Raw genomic sequence first — 27,206 nt, forward strand, 5'->3', positions numbered from 1 at the left:
GATGTGACTGACTGTCTGAATAACAATAGAGTCCGAGTGGTCCCACAGGGCCCACCTCAGGTCCAAAGCCAGCCTAGAGATATCAGAGGGCCTCCTGAGGAAGCAGAGGCGAACTAGTGGCTCATAGTGGGCACAATGAAACTGACAACAGAGACCCAAGGAAAACATGCACTATTATTTTGATTATAATAAATCTATTTTTGGTTCTGTTTTTTTTTTCTTCTCTCTTCTCTGTACTTGTAGTAGTTGTTTTCATTATTATTTTTATTTTTCTTTCCTCTTTGGGGATTTTTTTTCATACTTTTTGTTTATAATATATTTCTACTTTTACTTGGGTTTTCCAGTGTTCTGCGTTTTTCTCTTGTACTTTTAGTTTTCTTTTCTCTTTTCGTTTTTTAAATATCAATATAGTTTTTTATATGTATTTCTGTTTTAATTTTAAATTTCCGCTGTTTTGTGGGCTTTTTAAAATCACTTTTTAATGTTTTGTTTTCTTTCCTTTATTCTTCATTTGGCACTCTGCTTTGGTTATGTTTTTTGTTTTGTGCTTTTGTTAGTTTTGTTTTTAACTCTTTGATTTCATTTGTTATTGATTTTGTTTGTCTAATTGTTCTCTTATTTTATTTTATTATTATTTTTTTTGTTTTGTTTTCTTTGGCTCAGTTTTTGCTTCTTTTGTGTTTGGGTGTATATATGTTGGTTTGTTCTTGTTTCCCTTTGTTTGAGTTTGTTTCTATCATTGGTTTGTTTTTGTTTTTCTTTCATCCCCTTAATTGACATGGCAAGCATCTTCCCGGGTCCTGGTTCCATGACCGGAAGCCATGCCTGAGCCTCTTGAGTGGAAGAACTGAGTCTAAAACAGGGGGTCACCAGAGAATCCCTGGACACTAGAAATATTAATTGCTGAGGAAGTTTGAAAATGACTTTATCTGAACTCAAGGCTCAGCTCCACCAGACTTCCTGCACACCAGACAATAAGACAGGAATACAGACCCAAACGTCAGCAGACAACATTCCTAAAACCATACAAAGTGCACTGATGTTCCAAAACACACCACCTGAAACAGCCTTGCCTGTCAGAACGAAAAAAAAAACAAAAACAAAAACACCTCAACTCTCACATCCTCCCACCAGAATTCAGGCACCAATCCCTCCCACCATGAAAAGCCACAGTCCAAATAAACAAAGAGGAACTAGGCAATCTACTTGGAAAATAATTCAGAGTAATGATAGTAAAGAAGAAACAAAATTTAGGAAAAATAATGAAGAAAATACAATAAATGTTTAACAAGGACCAAGAAGAGCTAAAGAAGAAACAAATGGTGAAGAATAGCAAAATAACTGAAATTAAAAACACACTAGAAAGAATCAATAGCAAAATAACAGAGGTACAAGAATAGATAAATGAGCTGGAAGATAGGATAAAGGAAATAACTACTAAGGAGCAGAATAAAGAAAAAAGAATGATAAGAATTGATGAAAGTCTCAGAGATCTCTGGGTAAACATTATACACACGAGCATTAGAATTATTGAAGTTCCAGAAGAAGAGAAAGTGTACCAGAAAATAAGGAGAAATGGCTTTCCAACTGGCACTTTTGGTAAAGAATCTGCCTGCCAATGCAGGAGATGTAAGAGACACAGTTTCAATCCCTGGGTTGAGAAGATCCCTTGGAAGGAGGCATGGTAACCCACTCCAATATTTTTGCTGGGGAATTCCATGGACAGAGGAGCCTAGCAGGCTACAGTCCATAGAATCAAAAAGAGTCAGACATGACTGAAGCAACATAGCATGCATGGACACACAAGGGAAAATACACCAAGACACATATTAATCAATCTAAGAAAGTTCAGTTCAGTTCAGTCACTCAGTCGTGTCCGACTCTTTGCGACCCCATGAATCGCAGCACGCCAGGCCTCCCTGTCCATCACCAACTCCCAGAGTTCACTGAGACTCACGTCCATTGAGTCAGGGATGCCATCCAGCTGTCTCATCCTCTGTCATCCCCTTCTCCTCCTGCCCCCAATCCCTCCCAGCATCAGAGTCTTTTCCAATGAGTCAACTCTTCACATGAGGTGGCCAAAGTACGGGTGTTTCAGCTTTAGCATCATTCCTTCCAAAGAAATCCCAGGGCTGATCTCCTTCAAAATGGACTGGTAGGATCTCCTTGCAGTCCAAGGGACTCTCAGGAGTCTTCTCCAACACCACAGTTCAAAAGCATCAATTCTTCGCCATTCAGCCTTCTTCACAGTCCAAATCTCACATCCATACATGACCACAGGAAAAACCATAGCCTTGACTAGACGGAGCTTTGTTTGCAAAGTAATGTCTCTGCTTTTGAATATGTAATCTAGGTTGGTCATAACTTTCCTTCCAAGGAGTAAGCGTCTTTTAATTTCATGGCTGCAGTCACCATCTGCAGTGATTTTGGAGCCCCCCAAAATAAAGTCTGACACTGTTTCCACTGTTTCCCCATCTATTTCCCATGAAATGATGGGACCAGAGGCCATGATCTTCGTTTTCTGAATGTTGAGCTTTAAGCCAACTTTTTCACTCTCCACTTTCACTTTCATCAAGAGGCTTTTTAGGTCCTTTTCACTCTCTGCCATAAGGGTGGTGTCATCTGCATATCTGAGGATATTGATATTTCTCCTGGAAATCTTGATTTCAGCTTGTGCTTCTTCCAATCCAGCGTTTCTCATGATGTACTCTGCATATAAGTTAAATAAGCTGGGTGATAATATACAGCCTTGACATACTCCTTTCCAGATTTGGAACCAGTCTGTTGTTCCATGTCCAGTTCTAACTATTGCTTCCTGACCTGCATACAAATTTCTCAAGAGGAAGATCAGGTGGTCTGGTATTCCCACCTCTTTCAGAATTTTCCACAGTTGATTGTGATCCACACAGTCAAAGGCTTTGGCATGGTCAATAAAGCAGAAATAGATGTTTTTCTGGAACTCTCTAGTTTTTTCCATGATCCAGCAGATATTGGCAATTTGATCTCTGGCTCCTCTGCCTCAAACTAAAAAAAGTTAAATACAAAGAAAACAATGTTAAAACAAGTAAAGGAAAGCAACAAATAATATACAAGGGAATTCTTATAAGGTTAACAGCTGATCTGTCAGGAGAAACTCTGTAGGCCAAAAAAAAGGAGTGGCATGATATATTTAAAGTAATGAAAGGGGAAAAGCTACAACCAAGCTTACTTTAAATGGCAAGGATTTCATTCATATTCTATGGAGAAATCAAAAGCTTTGATGATGGCAGAGTACAGGGACATGCACACATCTCCTTCTGCAAAAGCACCAAAATCATAACTAGCTACTGAACAACCATTGACAAGAGGACACTGCAATTAACCATAAAAGATACCCAAATCCAAAGACAAAGAAGAAAACACAAGATGGTGTGAGGGGTGGAACCACAATAAAATCAAATATTATACACAACAGGTGGCTCACTCACAAACTGGAGAACAATAATATCAAAGAAGTTATCCCACTGTTGTGAAGGTTCTGAATCCCATATCAGGCTTCCCAGCCTGAGGATCATGAAAAAGGACTGGGAATCCCCACAGAATCTGACTTTTAAGGCCAGAGGGATTTGTTTACAGAACTTCCACAGGACTGAGAGAAAGACTCCACTCTTGGAGGACAAAAACAAAATCTTGTGCACATCAAGAGACAAGAGGAAGGAGTAGTGACCCCACAGGAGACTGAGCTAGACATATTTACTAGTGTTAGAGGGTCTCCTATGGAGGTGTGGATTGGCAGTGGCTTGCCATGGGGATGGGTGCATTGGCAGCAGCAGTCCTAGAAGGTGTCACTTGGCATAAGCCCTCTTGGAGTTCTCCATTAACCATATCATAGGACTGGTAGACCCCAAGGCTGGGACCCATCAGGTCAAACAACTGACAAGGAGGGAGCACAAGCACATCCATTAGACGATAATTGGTTTCATTGAGCATGGCCCTGCCTGCCAGAGCAAGACCCAGATTTTCCCACCAGGGCCTCCCACCAGGAAGCTTGCACAAGCATTTTACCCTCAACTACCAGTGAACAGACAGACAAACCCAGAAGAACCACAATTCTGCAATGGTTAAAAAGAAAACCACATCACAGGATGTCAACCAGAATGAAAGACAGAGAGTTATGTCCTAGAGGATGGGAAAAGATAAAACCCAAGAAAATAACTAAACAAAGTGAATATAGACAACCTTCCAGAATAATGATAGTGAAGATGATGCAGAATTTCTGGAAAAGAATGGAGAAGACACAAAAAATGTTTGCCAAAGACCAAGAAGAATCAGGAGTTCCTCAGACTGGCATACTGCAGTATGTGGGGTCGCAAAGAGTGGGACATGACTGAACAACAACAATGACTAGATATACACCCAGGAGTGGAATATCTGGATCAGACGGCAACTCTGGTCTTAGCATTTAGAATCTTCCAAGTGTTTTCCATGGTGGCTTTACCACTTTACATTCCCATCAACAGTGTAGGAGGGTTCCCTTTTCTCAACACCTACTTCAGCATTTATTATTTATAGAATTTTTAATAATGCCCATTCTGACTGGTGTGAGTTCAGTTCAGCTCAGTCACTCAGTTGCGTTCGACTCTTTGAAACCTCATGGACTGCTGCACGCCAGGCTTCCCTGTCCAGCACCAATTCCTGGAGCCTGCTCAAACTCATGTCCATCAAGTTGGTGATGCCATCCAACCATCTCATCCTCTGTCATCCCCTTCTCCTCCCACCTTCAATCTTTCCCAGCATCAGGGTGTTTTCCAATGAATCAGTCCTTTACATCAGGTGGCTGAAGTATTGGAGTTTCAGCTTCAGCATCAGTCCTTCCAATGAATACTCAAGGTTGATTTCCCTTAGGATTGACTGGTGTCATCTCCTTGCAGCCTAAAGTACTCTCAAGAGTCTTCTCCAGCACCACAGTTCAAAAGCATCAATTCTTCAGCACTCAGCTTTCTTTATAGCCCAGCTCTCACATCCATACATGACTACTGGAAAAACTGGAGCTTTTACTAGATGGATCTTTGACGGAAAAGTAGTGTCTCTGCTTTTTAATATGCTAAGTCTGTCATAGCTTTTCTTCCAAAGAGCAAGTGTCTTTTAATTTCATGGCTGCAGTCACCATCCTCAGTGACTTTGGAGCCCAAGAAAATAAAGCCCATTACTGTTTGCACTGTTTCCCCATCTATTTGTCTTGAAGGGATGTGGTTGGATGCCATGATCTTCGTTTTTTGAATGTTGAGTTTTATGCCAGCATTTTCATGCCCTTTATTTACTTTCATCAGGAGGCTCTTTGGTTCCTCTTCACTTTCTGCCAAAAGGGTGGTGTCATCTGTATATCTGAGGTTATTGATATTTATCCTGGAAATCTTGATTCCAGCTTGTGCTTCATCCAGCCCAGCATTTTGCATGATGTACTCTGCAGTTAAGTTAAATAAGCAAGGTGACAATATAAAGCCTTGACATATTCCTTTCCCAATTTGGAACCAATCTGTAGTTCCATGTCTGTTTTAACTATTGCTCATTGACCTGTATACAGATTTTTCAGGAGGCAGGTAAGGTCGTCTGGTATTCCCATCTCTTGAAGAATTTTCCACAGTTTGTTGTGATCCACACAGTCAAAGACTTTTGTGTAGTCAATAAAGCAGAAGTAGATGTTTTTCTGAAATTCTCTTGCTTTTCCTATGATCCAACGGATGTTGCCAGTTGAATCTCTGGTTCCTTTGCCTTTTCTAAATTGAGTTTGAACATCTGGAAGTTCTCAGTTCAAGTACTGTTGAAGGCTAGCTTGGAGAATTTTGAGCATTACTTTGCAAATGTGTGAGATAAGTGCAATTGCATGGTAGTTTGAGCATTCTTTGGCATTGCCTTTCTTAGGGTTTGGAATGAAAACTGACCTTTCCAGCCCTGTGGCCACAGCTGGCTTTTCCAAATTTTCTGGAATATTGAGTGAAGCACTTTCTAGGACTTGTATTAGCTCAGCTAGAATTCCATCACCTTCACTAGCTTTGCTCATCATGATGCTTCCAAAGGCCCACTTGACTTCACATCCAGGATGTCTGGCTCTAGGTGAGTCGTGTTTATCTGGATCATTAAGTTCTTTTTTGTATAGTTCTTCTGTGTGTTTTTGTCACCTTTTCTTAATATCTTCTGCATACCATTTCAGTACTTTATTGAGTCCATCTTTGCATGAAATGTTCCCTTGGTATCTCTAATTTTCTTGAGATCTCTAGTGTTTCCCATTCAATTGTTTTCCTCTATTTCTTTGCATTGATCACGTAGGAAGGCTTTCTTATCACTCTTTGTTATTCTTTGCAACTCTGCATTCAGATGGGTATATCTTTCTTTCCTTTTCTCCTTTGCTTTTAGTTTCTCTTTTTTTTCACAACATGTGTAAGGCCTCCTCAGACAACCATTTAGCCTTTTTTTATTTTTCTTTTTCTTGGGGATAGTCTTGATCATTTCCTCTGTGACATGACGTGACTGATGTGAGGTGACACCTATTTCTAGTTTTGCTTTGTTATTACTCTAATAACTAATAATATTGAGCATATTTTCATATGTTTTTTGCCATTAGCTTGTCTTTTTTGGAGAAATGTCTATTTAAATTTTATCCCAATTTTTGATTGGATTATTTGTTTTTTCATATTAAGCTGTATGATCTGTTTTTATATTTTGGAGACTAATCTCTCATCAGTTGCATTGCTTGCAAATAGTTTCTTCCATTCTGTAGATTTCTGTTTCATTTTATCTTTTTCTTTGCTCTACAAAAGCTATTATGTTTACTGAGATCCTGTTTGTTCATTTTCTATTTCATTTTCTTTATTCTGGTGATGGATCCAAAAATATTGTTGTCACTTAAAGTGTGTTTTGTCTATGTTTTTTTTTACATGTTTCATAATTTTATGCCTTATATTTATGTCTTTATCTTGAGTTTATTTTTGTGTCTGCTGATAGAAAATATTCTTTTTATTTAATATAAATTTATTTACTTTAATTGGAGCCTAATTACTTTACAATATTGTATTGGTTTTGCCATACATCAGCATGAATCCACCACGGGTGTACACGTGTTCCCCATCCTGAACCCCCCTCCCAACTACCCCCCCCCATACCACCCCTGTGGGTCATCCCAGTGCACCAGGCCCAAGCATCCTGTATCATGCATCAAGCCTGGTTTGGCAATTTGTTTCACATATGATATTATACATGTTTCAATGCCATTCTCCCAAATCATCCCACCCTCCCCCTCTCCCATAGAGTCCAAAAGACTATTCTATACTTCTGTGTCTCTTTTGCTTTCTTTCACCTATGATTATCCAGTTTTCCCAGCACCACTTATCAAAAAGACTGTCTTAGAGGAAATTATTTCAGCTTTTCATCATTGAGTATAATAGTAGCTGTGCATTTGTCATACATAGCTTTTATTATGTTTGGATGTATTCCCTTAGTACCAACTTTGTTGATCTTTTATCATAAATGGATTTTGAATTTTGTCAAAGATTTTTCTGCACCTATTGAGATGATCACATGATTTTTATTCTTTAATTTGTTAGTGTGGTGCTCCTGGGCTTCCCTTGTAGCTCAGCTAGTAAAGAATACCTCTGTAATGAGAGACACCTGACTTCAGTCCCTGGGTTGGGAAGATAATCTGGAGAAGGGAAAGGTTACCCACTCCAGTATTCTGGCCTCAAGAATTCCATGGACCCCATGGTCCTTGGAGTTGTGATGAGTTGGACACGACTGAGTGACTTTCACTTCCACTTCCTGGCTATATATCAGGAGAAAATAATAATTTAAAAAGATACATGCACCACAATGTTCATTGTAACACTATGTACAATAGCCAAGATGTGAAAGCAACCTAAATATCCATTGAAAGATGAATGGATAAAGAAGATGTAGTCTATATATACAATGCAATAGTACTTAGGCATAAAAGAAGGATGAGGTAATGCCATTTGCAGAAACATGGATGAACCTAGAGATTACCATACTAAGTTAACTAAGTCAGAGAGAGAAAGACAAACATATGGTATCACTTATATGTGGCATGTAAAAAATAAAACAAAATAACTTATTTACAAAACAAACAAACAGACATAATACAAAAACTTATGGTAACTAAATGGTTAAGATTTGAGGAGGGATAAATCAGGAGATTGGGATCAACACATACACATTGCTATATATAAAGCAGATAATCAACAAGATCTATTGTATAGCACAGATAACTCTACTCAATACTTATTAAATAATCAATATGGGAAAAGTATGAAAAATAATTGATACACATATAAGTGTAACTAAATCATTGCTGTATACCTGAAATTAACACAATATTGCAAATCAACTATACCTCAATAGAAAATAAAAGTTTAAAAAATTAAAAAAATATATATATAAAAGAGTATCCAAAAGTATTTGACCTACTGCGGTTCTTTTTTACCATAATACAAAAATTTTTTTTAAACCATGAAAACAGATTTTATTCAACAGCTAAAGACAGTAGAAAGACTTCCCAGTGTCTCAGTGGCAAAAACCCTCCTGCCAATGCAGGAGCTGCAGGAGATGTGGATTCGATCCCTGGGTTGGGAAGATCCCCCAGGGGAGGAAATGGAAACCCGTCCCAGTATTCTTTCTTTTTCTTTTTTTGGCTTACTGAATTGTGTTTGTTTCTCTTAAGTTAATTTAGTTTTTAATTGGAGGCTGATTACTTTAAATTAAAAAATTTGATTGTCAAATTACATCAGCTGTTATTGAGCATTAGCTACGTAAAGGATAATGGCAATAAGTAAGATGCAAAAAGTATCCTGTTAACGGTCATGCTTTCAAATAGCTGAAGAAAATTTAAGGGAAGAAGACATATTCACATGAATATTATTTTTTTTTAATAATTATAATAACTAAGCACAGGACTGGAAAAGGTCAGTTTTCATTCCAATCCCAAAGAAAGGCAATGCCAAAGAATGCTCAGACTACTGCACAATTGCACTCATCTCACATGCTAGTAAAGTAATGCTCAAAATTCTCCAAGCCAGGCTTCAGCAATACGTGAACCATGAACTTCCTGATGTTCAAGCTGGTTTTAGAAAAGGAAGAGGAACCAGAGATCAAATTTCCAACATCTGCTGGATCATGGAAAAAGGAAGAGAGTTCCAGCAAAACATATATTTCTGCTTTATTGACTATGACAAAGCCTTTGACTGTGTGGATCACAATAAACTGTGGAAAATTGTGAAAGAGATGGGAATACCAGACCACCTGACTTGCCTCTTGAGAAACCTATATACAGTTGAGGAAGCAACAGTTAGAACTGGACATGAAACAACAGACTTGTTCCAAATAGGAAAAGGAGTACATCAAGGCTGTATATTGTCACACTGCTTATTTAACTTATATGCAGAGTTCATCATGAGAAACGCTGGGCTGGATGAAGCACAAGCTGGAATCAAGATTGCTGGGAGAAATATCAATAACTTCAGATATGCAGATGATACCACCCTTATGGCAGAAAGTGAAGAGGAACTAAAAAACCTATTTATGAAGGTGAAAGAGGAGAGTAAAAAAGTTGGCTTAAAGCTCAACATTCAGAAAACAAGATCATGGCATCTGGTCCCATCACTTCATGGAAAATAGATGGGGAAACAGTGTCAGACTTTATTTTGGGGGGCTCCAAAATCACTGCAGATGGTGACTGCAGCCATGAAATTAAAAGACACTTACTCCTTAGAATGAGGGTTATGACCAACCTAGATAACATATTGAAAAACAGAGACATTACTTTGCCAACAAAGGTCCGTCTAGTCAAGGCTATGGTTTTTCCAGTAGTCATGAATGGATGTGAAAGTTGGACTGTGAAGAATTGATGCTTTTGAACTGTGGTGTTGGAGAATACTCTTGAGAGTCCCTTGGACTGCAAGGAGATCCAACCAGTCAATTCTAAAGGAGATCAGTCTTGGGTGTTCTTTGGAAGGACTGATGCTAAAGCTGAAACTCCAGTACTTTAGCCACCTCATGAGAAAAGTTGACTCATTGGAACAGACTCTGATGCTGGGAGGGATTGGGGGCAGGAGGAAAAGGGGATGACAGAGGATAAGATGGCTGGATGGCATTACTGACTGGATGGACATGAGTTTGAGTGAATTCTGGGAGTTGGTGATTGACAGGGAGGCCTGGCGTGCTGTGATTCATGGGGTGACAAAGAGTCGGACACGACTGAGCCACTGAACTGAACTGTACTGAAGTAATATCAAAAAAGAAACAAATCTATCTTTAAACAGTTGATATTTTAATACTATTACATTGAGTCATTGAGTGCTATGAATTCAAAAGAGTAAGCTATTGCTTTGGACTAGAAGAAATAATGTTATGAAACTTAATGGAAAGGAAAGAACTGAGCTTATCTTTTATAGTACAGCTTATTAAGGAGAAACAAAGTGAAAATGAATGAAGGAAGAGAAAGAAAGTAGAAGTGAAATATCACAAATGTATTAGATACAAAGAGGATTGGTTTGTTTAAAATACAAGATTTTTAAATAACATGAATGGTTTTATTATAAATCTCACTAAATATTTTTTTTTAGTTTCTATATGTTATAAACTATTCACATTCAGAAGAATTGGTGGCATAGTTTAAAGGGTTAAATTTTTATTTAGCATTTGATTCTTTTTTTTTCCTCTACAAAAACATAACGTAGAACCTTGATATGACACAATAAAAAAAATACAATAGTAGCATTCTTTAGACAATTTGGTTTGAAAATATGTTCTTAATGAATCCTTGCACTGCCAATGTGAAGACTTGGTGTTCCACTGAGAAATATAAAAACAACTCTTTTATAATAATAATTGGATTGCTTTCATGTCTTAGCTATTGTAAATAATGCTGCAGTGTACACTGGGGTACATACATCTTCTTCAGTTTTAGTTTCCTAAGGGTATATTCCTAGAAGTGATATTACTTGATCATATGTTGGTTTTAAACCTAGTTTTGTTCATCAACAGATGAATGGATAAAGAAGCTGTGGTTCATATACATAATGGAATATTACTCAGCCATAAAAAGGAATTCATTTGAGTCAGTTCTAATTAGGTAGATGAACCTAGAACCTATTATACAGAGTAAAGTAAGTTAAGTCGGAAAGAGAAAAAAAAAATATAGTGCATATATGTGGAATCTAGAAAGATGTCACTGAAAGACCTATTTGCAGGGCAATAATGGAGACGCAGACATAGAGAACAGACTTATGAACAAGAAGGAAGGGAAGGAAAGGGTGAGATGAATGGAGAGAGTAGCATGGAAGCTTATATACTATATGTAAAATACTATCCAATAAAAATTTGCTGCACGACAGAGGAAACTCAGACTGGGGCTCTGTAACAACCTAGAGGGATGGGAAAGGGTGAGAGGTGGGAGCAGATTTCAAGATGGAGGGGACATAGGTACACCTATGGCTAATTCATTTTGATGTTTGGCAGAAATAAAACCAATATTGTAAAGCAATTATCCTTCAATTAAAAAAAAAAAACAACAATAAAGAATAGTTGGAGAGGCTATTTATAATTGCATTTCCTACAGAAAACCAAAGATATTGTATAGCTTTACACAGTATGAGTGATGTATAAACACTAAGTTAAGGTTTGGTAGTTGAGAATATTGAATGTATCCCTATAAATAATGAAAAAACATTGAAGAAGCATGAAGGACCTGTGATTCAATCAATATTCTAGGAATATTAGGCATGTTTTGAACATTATGTGTCACAATGTTGTAACACATTGTCTGGTAACTTGGTAAAATATAAACTGATTGTCTTCATTCAAACACAGTTTATTTCTATAATGTCAGTTCAGTTCAGTTCAGTCTCTCAGTCATGTCTGACTCTTTGCATCCAACTCTTGGCAACACCATGGACTGCAGCATGCCAGGCTACCCTGTCCATCACAAATCCTGGAGCCTGCTCAAACTAATGTTCATAGATTCAGTGATGCCATTCAAACATATTATCCTCTGTCATCCCCTTCTTCTCATGCCTTCAAACTTTCCCAGCATTAGGGTCTTTCCCAATGAGTCAGTACTTTTCATCAGGTGGCCAAAGTATTGGAGCTTCAACATCAGTCCTTGCAATGAGTACTCAGGGTAGATTTCCTTTAGGATTGACTGGTTTGATCTCTTTGGAGTCCAAGGGACTCTCAAGGGTCTTCTTCAACACCACAGTTCAAAAGCATAAATTCTTCTGCACTCAGCTTTCTTTATGGTCCAAATCTCATCCATACACAACCATTCGAAAAACCAGAGCTTTAACTAGATGGACCTTTGTAGGAAAAGTAATGTCTCTGCTTTTTAATATGTTTGTTTAGGTCTGTCATAGCTTTTCTTCCAAGGAGCAAACGTCTTTTAATTCCATGGCTGCAGTCACCATCTTCAGTGATTTTGGAGCCCAAGAAAATAAAGCCTGTAACCGTTTCCGTTGTTTCCCCATCTGTTTACCATGAAGGGATGGGGCCAGATACCATTATCTTCGTTTTTTGAATACTGAGTTTTAAGCCAGCTTTTTCACTCTCTTCTTTCACTTTCATCAAGAAGCTCTTTAGTTCCTCTTCATTTTCTGCCATAAGGTTGGTGTCATCTGCATATCTGAGGTTATTGATATTTCTCCCAGAAATATTGATTCCAGCTTGTGCTTCATCCAACCTGGCATTTTGCATGATGTACCCTGCATATCAGTTAAATAACTAGGGTGACAGTATACAGCTTTGATATACCCCCTTTCCTATTTGGAACCAGTCTGTTGTTCTGTGTCAGGTTCTAATTGTTGCTTCTTGACCTGCATAAGCATTTCTCAGGAGGCAGGTAAGGTCGTCTGGTATGTCCATCTCTTGAACAATTTTCCACAATTTGTTGTGATCCACAAAATCAAAGGCTTTAGCATAGTCAATAAAGCAGAAGTAGATGCTTTTCTGGAACTCTCTTGCCTTTTCTATGATCCATCAGATGTTTTAAATTTGATCTCTTGTTCTTCTGCCTTTTCTAAATCCAGCTTGAACATATGGAAGTCCTCAGTTCATGTACTGTTGAAAGTTAACATGGAGAATTTTGAGCATTACTTCACTAGCATGTGAGATGAATGCAATTGTGCAGTGGTTTGAACATTCTTAGGCATTGCCTTTCTTTGGGATTAAAATTAAAACTAAACTTTTCCAGCCCTGTGGTCACTGCTGAATTTTCCAAATTTGCTGGCATATTGAGTGCAACACTTTCACAGCATCATCTTTTAGGATTTGAAATAGCTCAGCTGGAATTCCACCAGCTCCACTAACTTTATTCATAGTGATACTTCCTAAGTCCCCTTAACTTCTCTTTCCAGAATGCCTGGCTCTAGGTGATTTCTATTATATCCATATAATTGTCAGAATTAATATTTGACTTCAAAGTATATTCCTTTAGTTAAAAAAAATACAATTTACAAGAAAGAGCAGTTTCTTATTCAACACTTATTCAACTTCAGGGTATTTTATACTCTTACTATACCTATCTTTGAAAATATTAGGGCGGCGGTCCTAAGATGGCGGAGCAATAGGATGGGGAGACCACTTTCTCCCCTACAAATTCATAAAAAGAACATTTAAACGCTGAGTAAAATCCACAAAACAACTTCTGAATGCCGGCAGAGGACATCAGGCACCCAGAAAAGCAGCCCATTGTCTTCAAAAGGAGGTAGGAAAAATATCAAAGACAAAAAAGAGACAAAAGAGGTAGGGACAGAGCTCCACCCCAGGAAGGGAGTCTTAAAAAGAGAGAAGTTTCCAAACACCAGGAAACACTCTCACTGCCAAGTCTGTGCCAAACCTTGGAATCACAGATGGCAACGTAATAGGGAGGAAAAATAAGTAAATAATTAAAACCCACAGATTATGAATCCAATGGTAACTCCCCCAGTGGAGAAGCAGTGCAGATGCTGCTTCCACTGCACCCACCACTAGCAAGCGGGGGCTGGGCAGGGAGGCGCGGGCTGCATTGCTTAGAGTAAGGATTGGGCCTGAATGCCCCCGAGGGTAATCAGAGCAAACTAATTTGGGCTAGCAAAACAGACTGTGGGGTAGCTACCACGTGAAAAGCCCTAAGACACCGCCTGCACACAGAACAAAGGGCTGAACAGAACTAGCTTGCTGCAGACCATCCCCCTCTGGTGACAGGCAACCAGAGCCAGAAGGGGGTAATCGCAGCCCCAGAGAGACATTATCTACCAAACTGCAAGTCAGCTTCTTTGCTTACTAAGACTTCTTGGGGTTCTGGACAGTCATCTGCCTAAGAAGGTGCGCAGGTTGTACACCTAGAAAACCAAGCACCAGGGATGGGAGAGGTGATAAGTTGCAGTGACTGTGCTCACCAAACACCTCATCACCGGAGCTGCTTGGAGCTGGGAAGGGCACAAAATGCAGGCCCAAACGAGTCTGTGCCTCTGAGGACTACCCGAGTGCCTGAACCTGAGCGGCTTAGACCTGGGAGGTGCATGCAGCCCAGGGCCGGCCTCGGACAGTTCCCGGTGGAACAACCTAGAGCCTGAGCTGTGTGGCCAGGGAGGGTGCATGTGCCTTGAGCGGGGACAGGCCCAGTGTGGCTGAGACACTACGAGCAGACGCCAGTGTTATTTGTTAGGAGCATCCCTCCGTCCCCACAGCACTACTGAACAAGTGAGCCTTAAAAAAAGTGTCCACCACCACCCCCTTGTGTCAGGGCAGAAATCAGACACTGAAGAGACCAGCAAACAGAAGCTAAAACCGAGGGAACCACTTTGGAATTAACAGGTGCAATAGATTAAAACCCTGTAGTTAGTACTGACTACATAGGAAGGGGCCTATAGATCTTGAGAAATACAAGCAGGACCAAGAAACTATCCGAAAATGAACTGACCCCACACTGCCCACAACACCACCAGAGAAAGTCCTAGATAAATTTTTACTATTTTTATGATCCTTCTTTTATTTTTTTCTTCTTCTTTTCTTTTCTTTCTTTTCTTTTTCATTTTTTAAACTTTTTAAAATTTTAAGTCCTCTATTACTCCTTTAATTTTCATTTTTATAACCTACTATTACTTTTCAAAAAAAGACTATTTTTTAAAGAAAACTTCATATATATATATATATTTAAAAACTTTGTGACTTTGATTTTTTTCTTCTTCTTTTCTTTAATATTGTATTTTTTTTAATCCAACCTCTACTCTAGAATTTTAATCTTTGCTTTTTGGTATTTGTTACCAATTTTGTACCTTTAAGAACCCAATTTTCAGTACCTATTTTTACCGGGGAGCAAGATTACTGGCTTGACTGCTGTCTCCCCCTTTGGACTCTCCTTTCTCTCCACTAGGTCACCTCTGTCTCCTCCCTCCCCCTTCTCTTCTCTACCCAACTCTCTGAATCTCTGTGTATTCCAGATGGTGGAGGACACTTAGGGAACTGATTACTGGCTGGATCTGTCTTTCTCCTTTTCATTCCCCCTTTTTATCCTCCTGGCCACCTCTGTCTCCTTCCTCCATCTTCTCTTCACTGTATAACTCCATGAACATCTCTGAGCGGCCCAGACTGTGGAGAGCACATAAGGAAGTGATTACTGGCTAGCTTGCTCTCTCCTATTTTGATTCCACCTCATCTCATTCAGGTCACCTATAACTCCCTCCTCCCTCTTCTCTTCTCCATGTAACTTTATGAATCTCTCTGGGTGTCCCTCACTGTGGAGAAACTTTTCATCTTTAACCTAGATGTTTTATCAATGGTGCTGTATAGAAAGAGAAGTCTTGAGACTACTGTAAAAATAAGACTGAAAACCAGAAGCAGGAGGCTTAAGTCCAAATCCTGAGAACATCATAAAACACCTGAATCCAGGGAACATAAAGCGATAGGAGCTCATCAAACGCCTACACACCTAAACTGAAACCAAGCACCACCCAAGGGCCAACAAGTTCCAGAGCAAGACATAACACTCAAGTTCTCCAGCAACACATGAACACAGCCCTGAGATTCAATATACAGGCTTCCCAAAGTTACCTCAAATCCATTGACATCTCATAACTCATTACTAGACACTTCATTGCACTCCAGAGATAAGAAATCCAGCTCCACCCACCAGAACACTGACACCAGCTTCCCTAACCAAGAAACCTTGACAAGCCACAGATACACGCCCACCCAGAGTGAGAAAACTCCATAATAAAGAGAACTCCACAATCTGTCAGAATACAGAAAGACCACCCCAAACTCAGCAATATAAACAAGATGAAGAGACAGAGGAATACTCAGCAGGTAAAGGAACAGGATAAATGCCCACCAAACCAAACAAAAGAGGAAGAGATAGGGAATCTACCTGAAAAATATTTCTGAAAAATGATAGTGAAATTGATCCAAAATCTTGAAATAAAAATGGAATCACAGATAAATAGCCTGGAGACAAGGATTGAGAAGATGCAAGAAAGGCTTAACAAGGACATACAAGAAATAAAAAAAGAGTCAAAATATAATGAATAATGCAATAAATGAGAGCAAAAACACTCTGGAGGCAAAAAATAGTAGACTAACGGAGGCAGAGATAGGATTAGTGAAATAGAAGATAGAATGGTAGAAATAAATGAATCAGAGAGGAAAAAAGAAAAATGAATTAAAAGAAATGAGGACAATGTCAGAGACCTCCAGGACAATATTAAACACCAAAATATTCGAATCATAGGAGTCCCAGAAGAAGAAGACAAAAAGAAAGACCATGAGAAAATACTTGAGGAGATAATAGTTGAAAACTTCCCTAAAATGGGGAAGGAAATAATCACCTAAGTCCAAGAAATCCAGAGACTTCCAAACAGGACAAACCGAAGGCAAAACACCCAAGACACATATTAATCAAATTAACAAAGATCAATCACAAAGAACAAATATTAAAAGCAGCAAGGGAAAGCCAACAAATAACACACAAGGGGATGTCCATAAGGATAACAGCTGATCCTTCAATAGAAACTCTTCAGGCCAGGAGGGAATTGCGGGACATACTTAAAGTGATGAAAGACAATAACCTACAGCCAAGATTACTCTACCCAGCAAGGATCTCATTAGAATATGAAGGAGAAATCAAAAGCTTTACAGACAAGCAAAAGCTGAGAGAATTCAGCACCACCAAACCAGATCTCCAACAAATGCTAAAGGATATTCTATAGACAGGAGACACAAAAATAGTGTATAAACTTGAACCCAAAACAATAAAGTAAATGGCAATGGGATCATACTTATCAGTAATTACCTTAAACGTAAATGGGTTGAATGCCCCAACCAAAAGACAAAGACTTGCTGAATGGATACAAAAACAAGACCCCTATATATGTTGTCTACAAGAGACCCACCTCAAAACATGGACACATATAGACTGAAAGTGAAGGACTGGAAAAAGATATTTCATGCAAACAGAGATCAAAAGAAAGCAGGATTAGCAATACTCATATCAGATAAAATAGACTTTAAAAAAATGCTGTAAAAAAAGACAAAGAAGGACACTACATAATGATCAAAGGATCAACCCAAGAAGAAGATATAACAATTATAAATATATATGCACCCAACATAGGAGCACCACAATATGTAGGATAAATCTAACAAGTATGAAAAGGGGAAATTAACAATAACACAATAATAGTGGGAGACTTTAATACCCCACTCACACCTCTGGATAGATCAACTAAACAGAAAAATAGCAAGGAAACACAAACTTTAAATAATACAATAGACCAGTTAGACCTAATTGATATCTATAGGACATTTCACCCAAAAACAATGAATTTCACCTTTTTCTCAAGTGCACACAGAACTTTCTCCAGGATGGATCACATCATGGGCCATAAATCTAACCTTGGTAAATTCAAAAAAATTGAAATCATTCCAAGCATCTTTTCTGACCACAATGTAGTAAGATTAGATCTCAATTACGGGAGCAAAATTATTAGAAATTCCAACATATGGCGGCTGATCAACACGCTTCTGAATAACCAAAAAATCACAGAAGAAATAAAAAAAAAAAGAAATCAAAATATGGATAGAAATGAATGAAAATGAAAACACAACAACCCAAAACCTATGGGACACTGTAAAAGCAGTGCTAAGGGGAATGTTCATAGAAATAAAGGCATACCGCAAGAAATAAGAAAAAAGTCAAATAAATAACCTAACTTTACGCCCAAAGCAACTATAAAAGGAAGAAATGAAGAATCCCAGGGTTAGTAGAAGGAAAGAAATCTTAAAAATTAGGGCAGAAATAAATGCAAAATAAACAAAAGAGACCATAGCAAAAATCAACAAAGCCAAAAGCTGGTTCTTTGAAAGGATAAATAAAATTGACAAACCATTAGCCAGACTCATGAAGAAACAAAGGAAGAAAAATCAAATCAATAAAATTAGAAATGAAAATGGAGAGATCACAACAGACAACACAGAAATACAAAGGATCATAAGAGACTACTATCAGCAATTATATGCCAATAAAATGGACAATGTGGCATAAATGGACAAATTCTTAGAAAAGTACAACTTTCCAAAACTGAACCAGGAAGAAATAGAAAACCTTAACAGACCCATCACAAGCACAGAAATTGAAGCTGTAATCAGAAATCTTCCAGCAAACAAAAGACCAGGTCCAGAAGGCTTCACAGCCGTCAACCAAAAATTTAGAGAAGAGCTGACACCTATCCTACTCAAACTCTTCCAGAATTGCAGAGGAAGGTAAACTTCCAAACTCATTCTATGAGGCCACTATCATCCTAAAACCAAAACCTGACAAAGATGCCACACAAAAAAGAAAACTACAGGCCAATATCACAGATGAACATAGATGGAAAAATCCTTAATAAAATTCTAGCAATCAGAATCTAACAACACATTAAGAAGGTCAAACACCATGACCAAGTGGGCTTTATCCCAGGGATGCAAGGATTCTTCAATATCCGCAAATCAATCAATGCAATACACCACATTAACAAATTGAAAACTAAAAACCATATGATTATCTCAATAGATGCAGAGAAAGCCTTTGACAAAATTCAACATTCATTTATGATAAAAACTCTCCAGAAAGCAGGAATAGAAGGAACATACCTCAACATTATAAAAGCTGTATATGAAAAACCCACAACAAACATTATCCTCAATGGTGAAAAACTGAAAGCATTTCCTCTAAATTCAGGAACAAGACAAGGGTTCCCACTCTCATCACTACTCTTCAACATAGTTTTGGAAGTTTGGACCACAGCATTCAGAGCAGAAAAAGAAATAAAAAGAATCCAAATTGGGAAAGAAGAAGTAAAACTCTCACTGTTTGCAGATGACATGATCCTCTACATAGAAAACCCTAAAGACTCCACCAGAAAATTACTAGAGCTAATCAATGAATATAGTAAAGCGGCAGGATATAAAATCAACACACAGAAATCCCTTGCATTCCTATACTCTAATAATGAGAAAACAGAAAGAGAAATTAAGGAAACAATTCCATTCACCATTGCAACGAAAAGAATAAAATACTTAGGAATATATCTACCTAAAGAAACTAAAGACCTATATATAGAAAACTATAAAACACTGGTGAAAGAATTGAAAGAGGACACTAATAGATGGAGAAACATACCATGTTCATGGATCAGAAGAATCAATATAGTGAAAATGAATATACTACCCAAAGCATCTATAGATTCAATGCAATCCCTATCAAGCTACCAATGGTATTTTTCACAGAGCTAGAAAAAATAATTTCACAGTTTGTATGGAAATACAAAAAATCTCGAATAGCCAAAGCAATCTTGAGAAAGAAGAATGGAACTGGAGGAATCAACATGCCTGACTTCAGGCTCTACTACAAAGCCACAGTCATCAAGACAGTATGGTACTGGCACAAAGACAGAAATATAGATCAATGGAACAAAATAGAAAGCCCAGATATAAATCCATGCACCTATGGACACCTTATCTTTGACAAAGGAGGCAATAATATACAATGGAAAAAAGATAATCTCTTTAACAAGTGGTGCTGGGAAAACTGGTCAACCATTTGTAAATGAATGAAACTAGAACACTTTCTAACACCATACACAAAAATAAACTCAAAATGGATTAAACACCTAAACATAAGACCAGAAACTATAAAACTCTTAGAGGAGAACATAGGGAAAACACTCTCCGACATACATCCCAGCAGGATCCTCTATGACCCACCTCCCAGAATATTGGAAATAAAAACAAAAATAAATAAATGTGATCTAATTAAAATTAAAAGCTTCTGCACAACAAAAGAAACTATAAGCAAGGTGAAAAGACAGCCTTCAGAATGGGAGAAAATAGTAGCAAATGAAGCAACTGACAAACAACTAACCTCAAAAATATACAAGCAACTCCTACAGCTCAATTCCAGAAAAATAAACGACCCAATCAAAAATGGGCCAAAGAACTAAATAGACATTTCTCCAAAGAAGACATACAGATGACTAACAAAGACATGAAAAGATGTTCAACAGCACTCATTATCAGATAAATGCAAATCAAAAGCACAATGAGGTACCATTTTATGCCAGTTAGAATGGCTATCCAAAGTCTACAAACAGTAAATGCTGGAGAGGATGTGGAGAAAAGGGAACCCTCTTACACTGTTGGTGGGAATGCAAACTAGTACAGCCACTATGGAGAACAGTGTGGAGATTCCTTAAAAAACTGGAAATAGAACTGCCATACGACCCAGCAATCCCACTGCTGGACATACACACTGAGGAAACCAGAATTGAAAAAGACACATGTATCCCAATGTTCGTCGCAGAGCTGTTTATAATAGCCAGGACATGGAAGCAACCTAGATGTCCATCAGCAGATGAATGGATAAGAAAGCTGTGGTACATATACACAATGGAGTATTACTCAGCCTTATGTTGGGAGCACACACAAAAAAAAATAATAATAATAAAATAAAGAAAGCTGAACACAGAAGAATTGATGCTTTTGAAAAAAAAAAAAAAAAAAAGAACACATTTGAATCAATTCTAATGAGGTGGATGAAACTGGGGCCTACATAGTGAAGTAAGCCAGAAAGAAAAACACCAATACAGTATACTAACGCATATATATGGAATTTAGAAAGATGGTAACAACAACTCTGTATGTGAGACAGCAAAAGAGACACAGATGTATAGAACTGTCTTTTGGACTCTGTGGGAGAGAGATGGGGGATGATTTGGGATAATGGCACTAAAACATGTATAATATCATATAAGGAATGAATTGCTAGTCCAGGTTCGATGCAGGATACAGGAAGCTTGGAGCTGGTGCACTGGGATGACCCAGAGGGATGGGATGGGGAGGGATGTGGCGGGTGTTCAGGATGGGGAACATGTGTACATTATAGAAAACAAAATATGTATAGATATAGATACAGATAGATAGATATAGTGTTGCCAGTTTTGCCCATAAATAAGTTTACTGAACTAATAATGGTGTTTCTTAGCTGATATAAATACTTTTATTTTCAAAGCAATGAAACATGGAAACACTCATTTACAGGAGAATTTTTCATAATATAAATCTCAGCTACAGTCTTACAACTAACATTGACAAATATGGTTCACTACAAACCTGTAATTGTCTGATACTGTGCAATTCAAAAGATTTTGTACCATTTCTGTTGACATTAAAATGGCCTGTCTTCCTTTGTTCAACATGAAAAAGAAAATGGGTAATTGTTTAGAACTGAACATCTTATTATACTTCATTAAAGTGACAATAGTATGTTTATTACAACCTCAATAGAGCTAATGGAAAGGAGATATAAAGGGACTTTGCTCTTACCTACTGGATAACATGCAATGGAATATTTATATATTCAACACTAATTTATAAATATATTAATCATATTTCAAGTTTACAAATGTTAGTACATTAATTCTGCTTCTGTACTATTTAGCTGTTCACATTTAGTTATGCTACTGAAAATCTTCTGGTCTCAGTTTTTCCAACTATAAAATTATTTCATTTCCTTTATAAAACTATGATCTGTGGTAAACATTTATAGATTTTTTTTTCGATTAAACCACAGACTGTATTTGAGTATCATCATTTCCCCCATAATGTTCCCTTTTTGTCCCAGGATATGACTCAAGATCCCACGTTACATTCAGTTTCTGTGTCTTCCTGGTCTTCTCCATTCTGAACCAGGACCTTAGTCTTTCCTTGTCTCCCATGGACTCTCCTGTTTATTTTCTTTTTTTAAAAAAATAGATTCATTTATTTTAATTGGAAGTTAATTACTTTACAATATTGTATTGGTTTTGCCATACACTGACATGAATCCACCATGGGTGTACATGTGTTCCTCATTCTGAACCCCCATCCTACATCCCTCCCCATCCCATCCCTCTGGGTCATCCCAGTGCACCAGCCCCGAGCATCCTGTCTCATGCATTGATCCTGGACTGGTGATTTGTTTCACATACGAAAATATACATGTTTCAATGCCATTTTCCCAATTTAGCCGACCCTCACCCTCTCCCACAGAGTCCAAAAGTCTGTTCTTTGCATCTGTGTCTCTTTTGCTGTCTCACATACAGGGTTATGGTTACCATCTTTCTAAATTCCATATATATGTGTTAGTATACTGTATTGAGGTTTTTCTTTCTGGCTTACTTCATTCTGTATAATAGGCTCCAGTTTCATCCACCTCATTAGAACTGATTCAAAAGTATTCTTTTTAACAGCTGAGTAATATTCCATTGTGTATATGTACCATGGCTTTCTTATCCATTCATCTGCTGATGTACATCTAGGTTGCTTCCATGTCCTAGCTATTATAAACAGTGCTGTGATGAACATTGGGGTACACGTGTCTCTTTCAATTCTGGTTTCCTCAGTGAGTATGCCCAGCAGTGGGATTTCTGGGTCATATGGCAGTTCTATTTCATTTTTAAAGGAATCTCCACACTGTTCTCCATAGTGGCTGTACTAGTTTGCATTCCCACCAATAGTGTAAGAGGGTTCCCTTTTCTCCACATCTTCTCCAGTATTTATTGCTTGTAGACTTTTGGATAGCAGCCATTCTGACTGGCGTGAAACGGTACCTCATTGTGCTTTTGATTTGCATTTCTCTGATTTAGTTCGGAGAGTGTTTTGCCTATGTTCTCCTCTAAGAGTTTTATAGTTTCTGGTCTTATGTTTAGATCTTTAATCCATTTTTAGTTTCTTTTTGTGTATGGTGTTAGAAAGTATTCTAGTTTCATTCTTTTACAAGTAATTGACCAGTTTTCACAGCACCACTTGTAAAACAGGTTGTATTTTCTCCATTGTATATTCTTGTTTCCTTTGTCAAAAATAAGGTGTCCATAGGTGCATGGATTTATCTCTGGGCTTTCTATTTTGTTCAATTGATCTATATTTCTGTCTTTGTGCCAGCACCACACTGCCTTGATGATTGTGGCTTTGAGTAGAGTCTGATGTCAGGTAGGTTGATTCCTCCAGTTCCATTCTCCTTTCTCAAGTTTGCTTTGGCTATTCGAGGTTTTTTGTATTTCCATACAAATTGTGAAATTATTTTTTCTAGTTCTGTGAAAAATATCTTTTGTAGCTTGATAGGGATCTCTTTGAATATATAGATTGCTTTGGGTAGTATACTCATTTTCACTATATTGATTCTTGCGATCCATGAACACGGTATATTTCTCCATTTATTTGTGTCCTCTTTGATTTCTTTCACCAGTGTTTTATAGTTTTCTATATATAGGTCCTTAGTTTCTTTAGGTAGATATATTCCTAAGTATTTTATTATTTTTGTTGCAATGGCGAATGGAATTGTTTCCTTAATTTCTCTTTCTGTTTTCTCATTGTTAGTGTATAGGAATGCAAGGGATTTCTGTGTTGATTTTATATTGCAACTTTACTCTATTCATTGATTAGCTCTAGTAGTTTTCTGGTGGAGTCTTTAGGGTTTTCTATGTAGAGGATCATGTCATCTGCAAACAGTGAGTTTTACTTCTTCTTTTCCAATCTGGATTCCCTTTATTTCTTTTTCTGGTCTGATTGCTGTGGCCCAAACTTCCATAAGTATGTTGAATAGTAGTGATGAGAGTGGGCACCCTTGTCTTGTTCCTTACTTTAGGGGAAATGCTTTGAATTTTTCACCATTGAGGATAATGTTTGCTGTGGGTTTGTTATATATAGCTTTCATTTTGTTGAGATATGTTCCTTCAATGCCTGATTTCTGGAGAGTTTTTGTCATAAATGGATGTTGAACTTTGTCAAAGGCTTTCTCTGCATCTACTGGGATAATCGTATGGTTTTTATTTTTCAATTTGTTAATGTGGTGTATTACATTGGTTGATTTGTGGATATTGAAGACTCCTTGCATCCCTGGGATAAAGCCCACTTGATCATGGTGTATGATCTTTTTAATAATTTGTTGGATTCTGTTTGCTAGAATTTTGTTTATGATTTTTGCGTCTATGTTCATCAGTGATATTGGCCTGTAGTTTTCTTTTTTTGTGGCATCTTTGTCAGGTTTTGGTATTAGGGTGATGGTGGCTTCTTAGAATGAGTTTGGAAGCTTACCTTCTTCTGCAATTTTCTGGAAGAGTTTGAGTAGGATAGGTGTTAGCTATTCTCTCAATTTTTGGTAGAATTCAGCTGTGAAGCCATCTGGACCTGGGCTTTTGTTTGCTGGAAGATTTCTGGTTACAATTTCAGTTTCTGTGCTTGAGATGGGTGTGTTAAGATTTTATATTTCTTTCTGGTTCAGTTTTGGAAAGTTGTCCTTTTCTAAGAATTTTTCCATTTCTTCCAAGTTGTCCATTTTATTGGCATATAAGTGATGATAGTCACTTATGATCCTTTGTATTTTTGTGTTGTCTGTTGTGATCTCTCCATTTTCATTTCTATTTGTTAATTTGATTTTTCTCTCATCATTTCTTGATGAGTCTGGCTAATGTTTTGTGAGTTTTATTTATCTTCTCAAAGAACCAGCTTTTAGCTTTGTTGATTTTTGCTATGGTCTCTTTTGTTTCTTTTGTATTTATTTCTTCCCTAATTTTTAAGATTTCTTTCCTTCTACTAACCCTGGGGTTCTTCATTTTTTTTTTCCTTTTCTATTTGCTTTTGGTGTAGAGTTAGGTTATTTATTTGACTTTTTTCCTGTTTTTTGAGGTAAGCCTTTATTGCTATGAACCTTCCCCTTAGCACTGCTTTTACAGTGTCCCACAAGTTTTGGTTTGTTGTGTTTTCATTTTCACTCATTTCTATGCACATTCTTATTTCTTTTTTATTTCTTCTGTTATTTGTTGGTTATTCAGCAGCATGTTGTTCAGAATTCATATGTTGGAATTTTTAATATTTTTTCTCATATAATTGATATATAATATTTCTGCATTGTTTTCAGAAAAGATGCTTGGAATGATTTCATTTTTTTTTAATTTACCAAAGCTAGATTTATAGCCCAGGATGTGATCTATCCTGGAGAATGTTCGATGTGCACTTAAGAAGAGGTGAAATTCCTTGTTTTTGGGTGAAATTTCCTATAGATACCAATTAGGTCTAACTGGTCTATTGTATTATTTAAAGTTTGTGTTTCCTTGCTATTTTTCTGTTTAGTTGATCTATGCATAGGTGTGATTGGGGTATTAAAGTCTCCCACTCTTATTGTGTTATTGTTAATTTCCCCTTTCATACTTGTTAGCATTTGTCTTACATATTGTGGTGCTTCTATGTTGGATGCATATATAGTTATAATTGTTATTTCTTCTTGGATTGATCCTTTGATCATTATATAGTGTCCTTCTTTTTCTCTTTTTTCAGCCTTTGTTTTAAAGTCTATTTTATTTGAAATGAATATTGCTACTCCTGCTTTCCGTTGGTCTCTATTTGCATGTAATATCTTTTACTATCCCTTCACTTTTAGTTTATATGTTTCCCTTGTTTCGAGGCAGGTCTTTTGTAGACAATATATACAGGGGTCTTGTTTTTGTATCCATTTTGTCAATCTTTGTCTTTTGGTTGGGTCATTCAACCCATTTACATTTAAGATCATTATGGATAAGTATGATCCCATTGCCATTTGCTTTATTGTTTTGGGTTCGAGTTTACACATCCTTTCTATGTGTCCTGTCTAGAGAAGATCCTTTAGCATTTGTTGGAGAGCTGGTTTTGTGGTGCTGAATTCTCTCAGCTTTTGCTTGTCTGTAAAGTTTTTGCTTTCTCCTTCATATTTGAATGAGATCCTTGCTGGGTGCAGTAATCTGGGCTGTAGGTTAGTTTCTTTCATTACTTTAAGTATATCCTGCTATTCCCTCCTGGCCTCAAGAGTTTCTATTGAAAGATCAGCTGTTATCCTTATGGGAATCTCCTTGTGTGTTATTTGTTGCATTTCCCTTTCTGCTTTTAATATTTTTTCTTTGTGATTGATCTTTGTTAATTTGATTAGTATGTGTCTTGGGGTGTTTTGCCTTGGGTTTATCCTGTTTGGGACTCTCTGGGATTCTTCAACTTGGGCAACTATTTCCTTTTCCATTTTAGGGAAGTTTTCAATTATTATCTCCTCAAGTATTTTCACATAGTCTTTCTTTTTGTCTTCTTCTTTTGGGAGTCCTATGATTTGAATGTTGGGGCATTTCACATTGTCCCAGATGTCTCTGAGGTTGTCCTCAATTCTTTTATTTATTTATTTTTTCCTCTCTGTTTCATTTATTTCTACAATCCTATATTCTGCCTCTGTCATTCTACTGTTGGATTCCTTCAGAGTGTTTTTGATCTCATTTATTGAATTAGTCATTATATATTTACTCTTTTTTATTTCTTCTAGGTCCTTGTTAAACCTTTCTTGGATCTTCTCGATCCTTGTCTTCAGGCTATTTATCTGTAACTCTATTTTGTATTCAAGATTTTGGATCATTTTCACGATCATTATTTAGAATTCTTTATCAGGTAGATTCCCTATCTCTTCTTATTTTGTTTGGTTTGATGGGCATTTATCCTATTCCTTTGCCTGCTGGGTATTTCTCTGCCTTTTCATTTTGTTTATATTGCTGTGTTTGGGGTGGCCTTTCCATATTCTGGCAGTTTGTGGTTCCTCTTTATTGTGGAGGTTCCTCGCTGGGGGTGGGGTTGTTCAGGTGGCTTGTCAAGATTTCCTGGTTAGG

The sequence above is a fragment of the Bos indicus genome, chromosome X (genome assembly GCF_029378745.1).
Source record: "Bos indicus isolate NIAB-ARS_2022 breed Sahiwal x Tharparkar chromosome X, NIAB-ARS_B.indTharparkar_mat_pri_1.0, whole genome shotgun sequence".
Taxonomy (NCBI): Eukaryota; Metazoa; Chordata; class Mammalia; order Artiodactyla; family Bovidae; genus Bos; species Bos indicus.